The sequence below is a fragment of the Tympanuchus pallidicinctus genome, unplaced genomic scaffold (genome assembly GCF_026119805.1).
Source record: "Tympanuchus pallidicinctus isolate F22 unplaced genomic scaffold, pur_lepc_1.0 scaffold22, whole genome shotgun sequence".
Lineage (NCBI taxonomy): Eukaryota > Metazoa > Chordata > Aves > Galliformes > Phasianidae > Tympanuchus > Tympanuchus pallidicinctus.
The window spans coordinates 33,724,963-33,740,599 of NW_026294739.1; the positions used below are offsets into that span (position 1 = coordinate 33,724,963).

Here is a 15,637-nt window from a genome sequence, read left to right on the forward strand (position 1 = left end):
TCTTTGTTCATATCACAAGATTAATTATGCTGTCAAGCACTTTCAAGGCCTGCTTAACAAAGATTCAGTGATATAATGGTTTGCTTCGCATTGCCTTTTTTCTGCATAGCAATCACAATCAGCATTAGACAATTTAAAACCCTTTCACAAGCCGGAAGTTCTGAAGAGCCTTTTAATCAACAAAAGTAATTTTGCAAACAACTAGATACAGCGTTTTTCATATTAACTAACTTGTGTTAAACTCTACTATATGTGTGGATCTCTGGTTCTGGTGATAAATTGTTCAGATTTGTAGGAGACTGGGAATGGGGAACACAGCACAACATGCATTTGCACCCCATGGAATTTGTAATTTCATATCTTTCTTTTGCTTAATATAAACACGGCGCTGGTACTTTGTTTCACATTCACGTGCTTTAATTTTCCCTGACAGTACTGTTCTGTAATCGCTTAAAAGATTTTCAGAAAAAAATACTGGGGAATGTAACTCTGTGCTTTAAGACAGACCACTATTTTTGTTGAACAGGTTAGAGATGATAGATTGAGATTCTGAAATTCAAGTTAATGTAGGAAAATCTGTTTAGAAATTTGTCTCATAAAAATAATCTGGCTGAAGAATGGCTTATACAGTAATTTTATTGCCATATAGCATGATAAGCAATCCCATGTGATTTAGAAGCACTTATTTGATGGAGAGATTGAAAAATCAAAAATACACTACATTATGTATTTTTGTGGTTTTTTTTTTCAACCCCATTTATAAATGAAACTAACCTGTTAATGACACCTTTAAAACACTTTTTTTTTTTTTTTTCTTTCCCCTCTAAACCGCTAGAAGCATTAATTTGTACTGTTGCTGCATGTGGTAATTAGCAACTTCAGCAGTGATTTTCTCTGCCCTAAACCTTTTGTGTTTGACACTATTCCAACCCGGGAGAGGAGTGACCCTGGGATACAGTGCTACAGGACAAGTGGAGCAAATCCTGTCACAAGAAATAACAGGGTCAGAAGACATTGCTAATGAAGTCATAGCAACTGGTTTAAAGAGCCAATCAGAGAAGGCAACAATCTGTAAATGAGGATATAATTAGCAGAAAAAATAACATGCTTTGGTTGGATTCTAGGGGAGCCAGTAATGAAGGCAATGACTAGATATTGAGAGAAATTCCAAAAGATTAGAGCAAACATTGTGCAACAAAGAATACCTAATTAGCAAAAAAAGTGAATATGCCTTAATTAGAAGGAAAATATGTGATTGAAAGACATAGAGAAGACTTTTAATATGAATACAACAATGGATGTTAGCCCAGATCTGTGACAAGAAAATATCTTTACCATCTTGATAAACAGTAGTGAAGAAACTGGTCTGTAAATTCACATCTTTGGCATGACGCTATTATGATAACAATTTTGAGATAGTAATTTAATGGACTTATGCCCAATTTACACATTTCCTGTCCCCTAACACAGCACTGCAGTCAAAGCAACTCTGCATCTTTTAGCTGGCCTTAACATTCTTATGATGTGAAGAAGTAGCTATTAAAAGATTTTCAGATGGGTGACACAGGAGGCAATGCTCAGTTCAGGTATCTCTCTAATAGGATAAAAGCCCTGGTGTTTTTTCATATGAAGAAACAGTTTCTGAGGTTGGGGCCCTGCATGTGTGTATGTAACTCCTATACTGGTTCAACTTGCATTTAAATGTTGCTATCTTTTGAAAGTAAGGACTTTTCAAAAATTCATTGATGCAGAGAAAAAGCTTCTACTGACTTCAGTAGGACTTCTGGATGAGACTCTGAGCAGAAAACATGGAAATTTTATTAGTAAAAATTAAACATGTTATTATCCTGAGCAAATAGACCCAAATAGAAGAATCCCATAATGGATTGTGCCAGTACAGTGTATGTACAGTATTTATGACTAGCAGTGATGAGAAGTATAATGTTCTTCTGCTTATCATTTTATTACAATAGAAAAATCAGAACTCTAACTTGCTAATAATTTTTCACTTTTATAGACATCTAAATGATATTATATTTCCTCCCTTTTTCTCTTTTTACAAAATGGTTCTAGGATATTGATTGTCATTTAGTTTTACTCATGATATTTAATTGTCATAATTAGCAATCTATGTCTCATTCCCTATCTTAAAAATATCCTGTCAATTTTATAGCATATTTATAGATTAATTTAAATGTATAATTTAATTTATTACTGCATACCTTTGGTTTGTCTGTAACATTAAAATACTTATGGTACAGAATATTTTAATTAAAACTATTTATCAAACGAAGTCCAGGTAGCATCCTTATCCTTGTTTGCAGTAGGGGGTTCTGGCTGTGAAAGCAAGCAAAATAATGGATCAATTAAAAAAAAAAATCTAAATATAGCTTTTTCAAAGATCTGATTGCTTAATTCAAGGTAAAAAAAAAAAAAAAAAGAAGTAAAATAAAATAAAATGTTTGTCAACAGATTTCGGAAATTAAATTGTGATATTTTCCCCTTGCAAATATAAAATTTGCCAACATCAGAGCTAGAGCACAAGTAAACTAGACGAGAAATGGGTTTGAATTTTCATGTGTGACATATCTCAATTTGACACTCAGTGTCTACAGGAAATTAGGATACTGTTTTCAGAGGGTTCTTCTTGAGAAATGAGTTGTACCACTAATTTTTTTGGCTAGGAAATTCACACTCTATATATAAGAATCAACATACTTACCCTTTTAGGTCAAATGTTTTCATACATTTAAAAAGAGAAAAAACTTTTAATGATATTTCTAATGAAGCAGGAGTTATTAGTTTACTGTGCTAGGGAAAACTACAGCATATCAGCATGATCAAACTACCTCTAGCGTAACTGCATCAAGGTTTTGCTGCAGCTCTCAGTTGACAGTAAGTACTACTGTTCTTTTTCCATGTCTGCTAGTTCTTCCCTAGAACTGTCAGGTACCCAGAGATTAAGAGAAATATATTAAAAATATCAATATGTTTCTCTTCATATTTTAGGTAGTGTTTCTCCACTGATGCTATTTTAAATTAAGAAGTGCAATACTGTTGAAAGTTATGACTGGCCCTGATAACAACATGGATTAAAAGCATTAGCAAGTTGGGGAAAAAAAAAAAAAGAGGCAGAAATAGAATCAGCTGACAACTTAATTGTTTGGCTTGTATGCAAATATTCTGACAATAATTTGCCAATGCTTTTGAATATAAGTTTAGGAACACATAATTATAACATTAATTGTTTCTTGTGCTTTAATTCTAGGTTTCTGTCACTAAACAGAAGAACTGTAATTCATGAGGAAATATAAAAAGTATATTAATTTTGTATTCAATTAGCTCTAAGCATATTCTGTTGCAATGCAGTGCAGTATTACTATAATTATTTATGTTAATCTACAGAGTGAGATACAATAAGGCCAATGTAATGGATTGTCTTTATGCTGCATAGCAGTGTCTTTTGAATCACCTTCCGTCTTCACAAACAAGAGCACTTACCTGAATGTGCTAGTGGTAAGGCTGCAGGGTAAAGACTTAGTAAAAAAGGAAAGATACAACACTACAAAATCCACCATTCACTTAACTATTTGTTTTTAAAACCACCTCATAATAAAATTGAATAGCTGAACCTAAGTCTGAAGTGCGAAGAAATGATGCTGAACGGTTGGGTTGGAATTTGGCCTGAATCTCCTTATTCCAACTGTGAATGCTAAATTAATCACTCAGATTTATGTGGAGGTGAAAGCTACACAACATCTTCATCAAAGAAAAATAGGGACATCCCTCAATAAAATGTGTGGTAACACTTTATTGACAAATGAATATACAGCTCCTCCCAGTTGCTCTATTTTAATATTGAGGACTGTAGCCGCATTGCAATTACATTACCAGACTGGTGTTTGCTAAAGATGCTTCGGTCTCTTCTGCTGATCTGAAAACATATTTTACAAAGAGGCAGGTAGGGAAGGGAAGGCCAGGCAAAGGCAGGTTGTGCTCCATCCCTGAGCCTTATGGGGAAATAAGCCATGCACGGATAATAACAGTGCAAACAAGTTGATGCTTCTATTTTTAAACAAGCTATTATTATTGACTAACAGAGGTTGCTGGAGGTGGTATGTTGTTAATGACAAAGGCTCTGGAACAGTAAAATTGCTACTAATCCATGAGCTAGAGAGCCTGATAATGAGAAACACCTAAGTGCAGAATTAAACAGTCCTCTAAAATCATTTCCGCTACATGTTACTTGATAAGGAGACATAGGTTCCCAAGCAGATCTTTTTCTTTCTCGGAAATCTGTATCCTCAGAGATCTGTATTACTTCTCCATTCACAAATTAGAGGGATGAGAAAGTCCTGAGGGGATTATTAGTGCAGCTTTCTAAAAGAGAGATACCCAATTACTTTGAAACAGGCAAAAAAGCATTCCGGGACAAGCTATTTTAGGGACCATGCAAAGAAAAAAATAATTATGCCATGATCCTTAAGCAAGTGTGTGAATACATAAAGCATTGGAGCATTGTGTGAAACTTTTTTCAGCATTGTATGGATGAAGAGTCGTCATTGAACAGTCCAAACAATGTTTAGGGTTTTTTTTTCCTACTTATCTGAACCCATTGATATTTTTTGTTTTTTTTTCTTACTCCACAGAGACATGATGTGAGGAGGCCAGACCTGAACAAATTCCCTGGGTTGTGAATCATGTGGAAGCTCTGTGGGGGAACTGCACCTCTTGTTCAGTATAGACAGTTGTGAACCTGCTGACTGCATCTTTCTCCATCTTTACAATAGAGGTGAAGAAATTGTGTTCTTCAACATCTCTACAAATTCAGATTATAGGTATCTAAGTTTGGAACTTCTAGTGCTGCAGTTCTTAATTTCTACATGTACTGGATACAACTAATAACTACATACAAATTGTTCTGGAAATTCTGCCAGAATATGCAAAATGCGTTAGTTTTGTTTTATTAAATTTCCTTAAAAAGAACTTAGAATATTTTGACTTCAGTTAGGAACGTCACTCAGTTCTGAGAACAACTGCTGAAAATCTGTAACATTAACTTAGGTTTTCTTTTTAAACCGTAAGCCTCAAAAATTGGACTTTCTCATAATTTGAAATGAAGTCTATAAATCAGCCTACATCAACTCAACACTGACTTTCTGAAAAGATTTGTGAACTTTAGCAGCTCTTTCAGCAGGCCTGCTCTGCATTTTGAGTTTGTAATGCAATGCAATCCAAGTGAGATTTATATGACTTCACGTTTTGTTGCAAACATTCACAGCTCAAAGCTATTACCTGACTGTCTTCCATATCAGGCCATTTATGTATCTAAGAAAACACTGGCATCTGTTTAATATTTTATTGCTTTAAAAATATCTTTGTTGTTCAGATATAATCTTGCTCTAGCATTTTCATGAATAGAGTATTTAATTTATTCTTGCTCTAGAGCTAAGGATGTGTACCTTCATAAAAGTAGAATTAACTCTGAGTTGACCCATAGTCTACATTGCAAGAAAATAATGCAATAGGGACCTTTTCATCAGATTAGACTGTATTTTTCTTTTGTTTTATTTTTTACTTATTTTTTTCTACTATTTCTACTGTTTTCGTTGATTGTGAACAGAAAATATGCAATGTAACAATTCATAATGAACTTCCAAAAAAATACATTAAATGCATGCATAATTGCTATCAGCATCAGGCCCTAGCAATTTGTGTTATCACTCATACATTAATTCTTAAGAAGTTTGAAATATTTACAGGTCGATCCTCCTTATTATTAAAAATGCATTATCAGGTATTTGTGGCTAAACTTAATGTGAAGATTGGAGGAAAGTAACCTTAATTATTTGGCTGTTAGTGAGGAGGACAGGGTAGGACACTGGCTTTTAGAAGTGTTGCATGTCTATGTTTATTGCGTTACACACAACAGCCTTTGAGACAGATGAGGGGCACCTTAAGGGGCTTAATGTCTAATCAGGGTTTCCTTCAGCTGTTACTGGTCCCAGATAAAATTTAGTAATAGTTGCTGCAAAAGCTACTTGTTCTACGAAGAAATAAAGGAGCATAGGGCTATATGTGCTTCTCTGTACTGCAATTCTTTATGCTCTCCTCAACTGGTAAAGAGGTAGAGAAGAATAAACATAAGTAGGAAAACATTCATTCTTTTATTTAGTTGAGAAAAAGGCAAGATAGGAGATGTGTATTTCAGATCTTTTTTAAAGCAATGAGATCTTAGTAGGTGTACTTAATTCTGTGTGCTGCACCAGTTAAAAAAATTCCTTCCACACTGGAAAGGACCCATGCTTTCACAATTCACACATTCCACTATATAGTTAAAATTTGACTATGATTCTCGTTATAGTATTTAAAAGAAAATTCTTGTTACAATAGCTATACTTCACATTTGGTTTTCTTCTGTCGTGTGGAGTTATCCTGAAGCAAGTCCAAACATTCCTAAATGCAGAATTCTGATTTCAAATCCAACTCTAAACCTTCTTTGGTTAGATATAAAATAATAAATGCATCTGCTCAAGTCTCTAAAAGCATGAAAATTTTAATTACATGGTCAATTCATTTAGATTAAACTATAAGAAGTTCCAGAGGGACTCACCATTGTTTTTTATCCCTTTGCCTCTCAAAGCTCTTAATCAAACAGATGTCTTCCACTGAGTCTCTGAAGAGGCTCCAAATGAGGGCCAGTTTGGATTATGAGGAGCATGTTCTAGAGTCTTGTGGGCTTCAACAATGAAGCCTTGGACTTCCTCCTGTTTTATGTAATGAGAAAAATAGCATAGTTGTTTCTGCTAACTGCAGCTGTGACAGCGTGGCAGAGAGATAGAAGTGATTGTAAGCTTTTTTCAGTCTTCTTAGTTGTCATCTTGGACATGCGTCATATCTCATGTCAGATAAACGTGGAGTGGGTCAAGCTGGGATCAAGGTTTTTGTGCAGAGATGAGACAGCTCTTAGCAAGCTGTTGAAGTCCTATGAACAGGAGTCTGATTGAACATGATGGCAGTGACAAAGTGTCGTCTGGAAGAAATGGCTCAAATATGCTCTCTCTGGAGTAAAACATGCGCTTACGGTGTTCTGTGTGCATAATGTTGAGTCCCTGTGAACTTGCATGTTGCCCATGAGAGCCAGTGGGTTCTTGCCACTTTTGAACTCTGTTGCTTTTACAGATTCTCTGTTTCCTGTGGTTGGTCCTATAAAGAACAGTGACAGTGAAGATTCCCAGGCTAGATCCCAGTGATCTAGCTGGTGACCTAATGAAATTGACCTAATGATAACTGGTGACCTAATGAAATTGACATTATAACCATAAGGCAAATGCTTGCATGAGAAGCAAGACAGATTGGCTAACTGAAGACAGAGGTACATGGTAATATAGCTAGGAGATAGCTTTATTTCATACATCTGTGTCTGTGTGGGTCTTTAACATCCCATTTATTTTGTTGAAAATGGAATAACGCCCTGATCTTTGAAAATATGTGTTTCAGAATGTAGTGTGCCTTGGTGTCAAACATGGCTGTACCCTGAGAGCAAAATATTAACCTATAGTAACAGTACTTTACACTTACCTAGCAGCTCTCAAATAATCATCTCTGTGCACTTTAATTAATTAACCTTTACAACAACATGTCTTTGAGGGTTAGCTAAGGATCAGAACTGAGTGAACTGAGGAAAAAGTTTCTTATTATTCATTTGTACAAATACTATTTTTTATTTGAGTGTATTTGTGTTCTTTTTACAGATTTGCTTTCAGATAATATTTCTTAGAATTGTTTTAATCATAAATTCTCACATATTCATCAAATAAAAATAGGATTTCATATATTTGTTAGTGTATTTTTGAGTGTTCATTGCTTCTCACTTTCACTTCTCCTCACTGTTCCTTCTTATAGTAATGCTGATTCTCAAGTCTGTCTGCTCCATTGTGAACTCCAAAACATTAAGTAAGGCAAAATTGCTCAAAACTTGCATTGAACTGATTGCCAGAATGGTCCAATTAGAGAACAAAACCACACCAGGCCTCTTAACTAGCCACATTGCAGTGCTCAAAGTTTCACTAACAGCTTCTTAGGAAGATAACCATAAGTAAAACACAAGTCAAAGACATTTGTGAGTATTTTGAATAATAACTATATTTAATTTTGCTATGAGTTTTAACTTGCTTAGAAATTGATAATGAGTAAGCAGTGTGCATGTTCAGAATCTAGGAATCTTTTGGCTATCCTCTGAGAAAAAGCAGAGAGGCCTCGGTCTGTTTTGGCTGGGGGAGAGATGATCTTATCTCCACATATGGGGTCCAGGCTCTTTTCAGCAGTGTGCAGTGACAGGACAAGGGGCAATGAGCAAAAATTGGAACACAGGAAGTTCCATACAAAATGAGGAAGAACTTTCCTTTAAAGGTAAGAGAACACTGGAACAAGCTGCCCAGAGAGGCTTTGGTCTCCTTCTTTGGGCATATTCAAAATTCCACTTGGACTCCTTCCTGTGCTACCTTCTGTAGGGAACCTACTTCAGTGATCTCCAGCGGTCCCTTCCAACCCGTGTGAATGTGTGATTCTGTGACTGCGTCCTGATGTTCACATAGCACCGTCTCTCTTAAATGTATGGTAGAATAACACGATGTGAAGGCATTCTCTAGAAGAGAATGTCCTTAACTACTTAAGATACATGGATTTTATATGGTGTTTTAAATACGTTGCTAGATAGTAGAATTTAGAGTGAATGGAGTATGGAAATATCAGACTAGGTTTGCTGTGTTGGATGTAAACCACTAATGGTAACTGAAGAAAATTTGGAAGAGGATTTTGATTCCCCGCTTCCTTTTTCCTATAGCCTAGAATTGATAGAGTTTCTTTATATTCTTAGTATATTGCAATGTGGTGATGATTAGCTATTGCTATTAGGTTTGTAAAGAAAAAGATTCTCTGTGTTACTTTCATTTGAAATGTTTTCTTCCTGGGAATTATTTGATACATCTTGAACCAGATTAGCTTATTCAGGTTTGTGGTTGATCTAATAGCCGTGTTCCAACATTCACAGGTGCCAATTTGGCTGTAGAGCCACTTGGATCATGTTTAGCTCTAACTGCTAAAAAGATCTCTGGTCATTTATCTTAGTGAATCAGACAGTATCTAAATGTGGATAGAAATCCGAACTAGACTTTAGCATTGTTTATATGGCACTAAAGGTCTCTTTTTCAGAGGCTAACTCTTCAACTTTTGTCTTTTTGGTTTGTGTTTTGTTGGTTTTTTTCACTTTTAGGTTTACACTTTCAATTGCTCTATCACATGTTGTTTGTTTGCTTACACGGAGTTTTCATAAAATGACCTTGTATTAGGATTTCTCTCTTAAGATTAACTATTCTTTGTTGTTCTATTGTTTCATTAAAAAAAACAAAAACAAAAACAAAAAAACCAACAATCATTGGTAGCACGTAAATGAGTAAAGTTTTATAAAAATAACTTGGAATAAATGTTTAATAAGACGTATTATTATCCTTTGACTCATAGCAAGTCATTCATAAACACCATTAAATCCTGATAATTATAGCCGTAGCTGCAGGGTTACTACCTTTACAGTCCTTGCACAGACTTCATTTAGAGGTCCAGTGGGGACATGCACACAACTGCTACAAAATGTTACTATTAACAGTTTCCTTTGGAACAGTATTGTGCTAGATTAAACATTCACTCATGAAACAAAATGTTTGTAGGTCATTTAATAACTATACATTCTGTGACTTAAAGTAAATTCCTTAGCTTTGGCTTCCAGATTTTAGGATTAGCACAATTTTCTCTCTTTTTTTTTTTTTCTTCTCTTTTTTTTTTTTTTCTATATACAAGATGAGATTCTGTAGTGTGGAAAAGAACTCAGCAATTTTCTCTGAATAATGCAGCAATCACCATTTTCCCTGAAGTAGATCATACTGTTTTAGTTTATAAAGCTGCTTAATAACTTGCACAGTACCTCCTTTTCTTTCTTTCCTGTTGTTGCTTGCTTTCAGAACCAACTTCTTGGATAGAATCAATGTTGGTGCTTTCTGGTTATTGCTTTCAGCTCTACTATGTCTTATGAGACAAATGCGAATTTAATTTCAGAAAACTTCTGACATAGGGGTAAACAAATGCAACTCCTGTTCTTCTAGAAAGTAGTGTAGTCATCAGTTTTGTAGCTGTATAGGTTCTTCCAGGTGTCTTCTAACATATACCCCTTTTAGGAACACCTAATGGAAAGGCATTTTTAGGGATATCAAAGATCTCTGTCCTAAACCAAACATCTCACAAGATTTCTTTAAACTCCAGTGTGCAGTAATGCTTGTTTCCTTCTTCCTGTGTAGCTTGCATTTCCCTAGACTCTTAATTTTTACTAATTAGACAAGCTAAGAGTCAAGCACAGTGAGAACTCTGATTTCATAGCTGTGACGTTCTTTCATCTACCTGCTTTATGGCTCCATGCTTGCAGTCCCTGCCAGGGACTGTGTGTCTTCCCACATGGCCAGTTATATCCTGATCCACCCTTTGTAGCATCATCCAGACTGTGTAATGTACCCTTGTAATAGTTTCAGTTGAGTTAGGTGATTAATCAAGAATGACATCAGCAGGATTTAAACCTGCCTAAGTCTGTTAGTCTGTTCTGGAATGTCTAACTGCCCTGCAGTGTTACTTGACAATTTGGCCCTTTTCAGGTGATTGCTTTAGGTTCTAATGGTGGGAAGGAATATTATATTACTTCACCGAAATGGTATCAAGTGTAAGCAACTTGAACCAATGTCAACAGGCAACTGTCATGATGATGATATACCATTAGAAACTGCTTTCATCCTCTACAGTTTTGGTTTACACCACAATTCTTCGTCTCCCCCCCCAGCGTTCTATTTTATTTACTGCAGTGGACTTTGTCTTTGTTTTCTAGTTTTATTTTTCCTCACAGCAGAAATTCTGCTTTGTACCTGAAAAAGAGCTGTGGCAGAAATAAAGAAATGTTTGGTGGTACTTTAATTGAAGACTAAGCCCATCTTTTACGTTCTGACAGGTGTTAATACTCTTCTCCAATTTTGCAAATATTCTTCCACAGTTGGAGAATCCCAGATGGACAATATGACTTCTATAAATTAATGGCACTGTAATTAAACATATTTCAGCACACTATAAGAGAAATAGATATGTTTGTTAAACAGAAAAGGTGTTTTGAAATGCTATGGTGAACTGATATACAAAACAGCTTCTTCTCAAACTAATTACCAGTAGTCATTGGAAAATGTTAAACTGATGTTAAGTCATTGATATTAGGTGCCTGGTAGTTATCTTTATTGGTGCACTTCTTATGGCCATTGTAGAACTTTAATTTAGTTTAAAAAAAAAAAAAAAAAAAGCGAATACTGTTACTGATGGATATTAAGCAGGGAAATAAGTCCTTCCTTTTATTATCTCTTACAGATGACCCTCGCTTTTTCAATGAGGTGAGACACTGTTAGGATTTCAAGTGTTTGAATGGCAAGGCCTGGAAAGATGTTCTTTGAATAAACCTAGTTCTTCCATTTGGAAAGATTCTTCCTTTTTGGCCTAATACGATTCCTGAAATCGTTATCTGAGTCCTCACTTATTTTTTATAAAAATGTATACCAACATCTAAATATTATTTCATAAAAATCAATGAAAATGTTTATTGTGGAATTTTTAGAGTGAGAAAGAAGAGAAAATGAGGTCTAGAGATTGTAAGTCTCCCTGTGTGTATTTCTTAAGGCTTTCTTGAGGCCTCAGTTTTGGCATCTAGGGAGCTGGAATGTAAGTTTACGTGGCTGAGTAAATCAGTGTAATTTGGAACACTGAATTCTTCTCAGTGTTTTGGTACGAATCTCAGAATTTTGATGTATTAATAAGAAATAATTAATGGCTATTCCCTGCCTACATCCCTTAAGAAAAGCTTCCTTCTCTGAATGCTTCTGCATGTACGTTTTGCCAATTTTTATCATTATTATTTTTATTATTTTTACTCTTTCAGCTTTTCGGAACTTTTAAAGGAATGCCTCTCTAGATTCATTATGCTGGAAATAGTGGCAGCTGGAGGTTTCTCAGTGAAGTTTCCTATTGTTGTCAATTGACCTTAAGAGCATCTCATTCCATTATTTAAATATACATGATGGTTCACTATATATTTATAGTCGCTGCCAAATCCAGTGTTTTTAATTTTGAAACCACTAATAATGGGCTCCTGAAATCTTCCTGGGAGCAGGAAGTCCGTTTAATAATGAATACAAAGTCTACTATACTTGCTTTAATTCCTCCTGCTCATTATTTATTAACAATCACCACAGTGGTCAGCCTCTAAGAACTGCAAACAAACATTGTCACTCCAATTCTAAGACACTTAAGGAAGTATCAGCATCACAAGTGCCCTGATGGACAGCTTGGGGTCTCGTCCTAAAAGACAGACCACCCAACACCAAAAGATGTAGTAAGGCCTATCTGCCATGTTGCCTGTAACTTTTCCGATCTTTCTGACCAGGCATTACTGGTATGTGCTCTGCTCTGAATTCTGATTAGTGATGGCAGATTTTGAAGATGGTACATCCAGAAATGCTGATGAACTGCAAATAAATCTACTCATGCTGCACAACTACACAGTGACCTCATATTTGTCATACGTTGTGCAATTATTTTTCTAATGACGTGATGTTTTAAAACCCATAGGTAATTCAATCTTTGTCAATGTTCCTATGTGATTCTAATTTCATGGTTATTTCTTACTTGATTTTACTGTCTCTCTTCTATTTCAGTTTGTTGCTGAAAATGAATTTTGAAACATATTGGTAAACCATATTTTTTTTAGTATTGCTTTCGACATGCAGAATCTGTTGAAGCTAAAAAAAAAATAGTAATTTATGGATTCAGTAAGCAGTGCTCACTTGTGACCTTTCTACACAAAGGCTGTCTGCTACAGAAGCCCTGTTAAAGACTTCTAGATGCCTAATACAGTCCCTCTGTGTGCTGGTAGTACAGCAGGTCAAGGAACTCCTTTTATTCAGTATTGAGATTCGCTTCATAGCGGCATTTCAAAAGGGCTGGAAGAGTTGGCCTGTAATACATACACTTTATAATTCCTAATTTCAGGTCATTCTAAGGAAATTAATTCCAAAATGTAAATAGAAAATTAAGGTTGTGTTTTAAACCAAGGCATCTTCAAAAAATGAAACATATGTATTAAAGCTGAATAGAAAAACAAAATTTTTGAAATATGTTGTTTTTTTCTTAATGAAGGAGGAACTTTATTTAAGAATGGAAATATCAAAGCTTTATTTTAAAGTCCTGAAAGTAGTTAAAACTTACAGTTTTTAAAATGTAAAGTGTAGCTAAAAATACATCTGCTATTGAAAAAAGAAATCCAAACTGTTAGATTTTTAAAATAGATATTTTCATTAAAAAATCTTTTTAATATTGGTATGAACATTTGCTATATTTACACCAAATTCCTGTAGGTAAAATTCTTATGAAGAGACCTTGAACTATTAAAATTATAATTGTCAAGCAGTCTTACTGAAAACTGTAGTAGTGCCCACAGAGTTGGAATACTGGCTCATTGTGAACGTGAAATAAATCTTAGTCATAAGCATATGCATACAGCGCTGTAAGGCATGGAGCACTTTGTCTCTGAGACACTTAAATACACGCTTACCTTAAATGCAGAGCAGGTGTGTAAGTGCTTTACTGGATCAGGGCCAGCACCTTACAAGCCTGACCTTTGGGAGCTGGGATCCCCTGCCCTTCCTCCTGGTGTGACGATGACCTTGCTTACATCAGAGCTGCGTGGAGAAGTTCCTCAGAAACACCGGCGTTCAGGTGCTGTCTGCAGCACAGAATATTTTTGTCTTCTTGGAGGGAGGAGGTGGAGTGTTTGAATTTAAAAGCAGGCTGTATACAAAGTGTTATGTAGCTCTTTACTGTGGATGATAGGATCCCACATCTTCCACTGGCCTTGCTCTTAAGTAGCTTGTTTATTCATGTTAGATCAAATTAACTATTCTCTGAACACTTACAGAAAAATTACAGGGAGTGTGTACTTTAATCACGATTTAATACAAATTAGGAAATACATAACATATTCCTGATATATATTTGGGATGATACTGAATACATAATGCATCCATCTTGCTCAGGTACGTACATACCTAACATAATTTAGGGGTCTGTTTTTCCAGTTCTTATTTCCAAAGTCTTTCCAATCTGGTGAAATCATGAACCAATAAGTGGACTTCTTAAACCGACATCTGAACACCAGGTCTCAGCAGAACTCACAGATACATGTTCCAGCTCTTGCAGTGTTGCATGATGTTCTCACAACCATCATCACACAAACTGCAAAAAAAGGGGAACAGAAATACTCAGACAGCATTCTGTTTCTGTCTAAATGGCTAGAATTTAGCTCACTTTTTCCATATTTTGTGGATTTTTGCATTTGTGTTTTGGACTTATGAGTTTTTTAAACGTATTTTTTTATTGGTGTGGGAAGCACACCTAAACATTAAATAGGGTTTATTCTACATAAATACGGTAAAAATGACTCAAGGCAACAAGGAAATCTCATCGTGCATTGTCTGATTGTTATTTATTGGTCTGGGGTCAACAGCAGGCATTACAGCTTTAAGAATTGGCTTCAGAAAAATATCTTCTAATTTCTGCAAATCATACTTTCAACCGTACACTGTGAAGATTGCAAGGCTTAAGACTAAACCAGAGGACTTGACAGTATATTATGCTGGGGAGCGACAATTTAAAAAAAAAAAAAAAAAAAAAAAGAGTTCCAAGTGTAAGTTTAAAAATGTAACTAAAAGCCTTCATCAAAGTTTAAAGAGCTTCTTGCGCTTTTAGCATTTGCTTATTCTGATTTATTGACAATGACACACCTAGCAACAGTCATTCTTGCTGAAGCAGTGAAGTAATGGACTTCAGGAGAAAAGGGGAAAAATAAGTAGGTGCTGCACACAGGAGAGAGGCCGCTGATTACAGACCACTAATTTGTTATGCACTCTGGCAAATCAGCAGTGATTCATATGACAAATAAGGAGAAAAAATTAACAGCTGTCATGTTGTGATGTGTTAATTTCCTGACAGTCTCTGCACTGAAGCCAATTACTGATTTAAGGGCAGGGAGAGAGAGCCCTGTTCAAGCTTCTAATTAGGCTTCTTCAAGACTAAAAGGATAAAAGCAAAAATAAGAGCAAGAGAATGAAGCAGGTAGCCACGGCTTCATAAAGCATACATGCTTTTAAATCCTCAGTTAAATAGCTTTAAGCTTAAGTGTGTTTAAGATAAGAATTTAGAAACATTTATTCACTTTTATCCATGACCCCATCTTTTAGTCTTTTGTGTAGTAATTGGGCGATACAGCAAGTCCAAGGGTCTGCGTTGCCCTCCTTCTGCAGCCATCCAGGTTCTTGGATGTAATCTGCTGGTAATACCTTTGGTTAACAATGTCAACACCTATTCATCAGAGTGCTTTAGATGCAACCAGAAAAGGAACATCAGGTTTACCAGCTCTTGTGCCCCTGAAATGGGTTCTTGCAACCTGGGGGAGGCAGAATTGCTATTTCAGCTTTTGGCTCTGTCTTCTGCCTTTCGTTATACAGTT

General features: G+C 35.5%; 1 long non-coding RNA gene across 2 annotated transcripts in view; it reads left to right on the top strand.

Annotated features, from left to right (window-relative positions):
- Nucleotides 1-15,637, top strand: part of LOC128082448 (uncharacterized) — a 366,886-nt gene that overhangs the window by 268,875 nt on the left and 82,374 nt on the right. For both annotated transcript variants that reach the window (XR_008207676.1, XR_008207677.1), the window contains one exon: nucleotides 4,650-4,792. This is a non-coding gene — a long non-coding RNA (uncharacterized LOC128082448). The remainder of the gene's footprint in view (nucleotides 1-4,649; nucleotides 4,793-15,637) is intronic.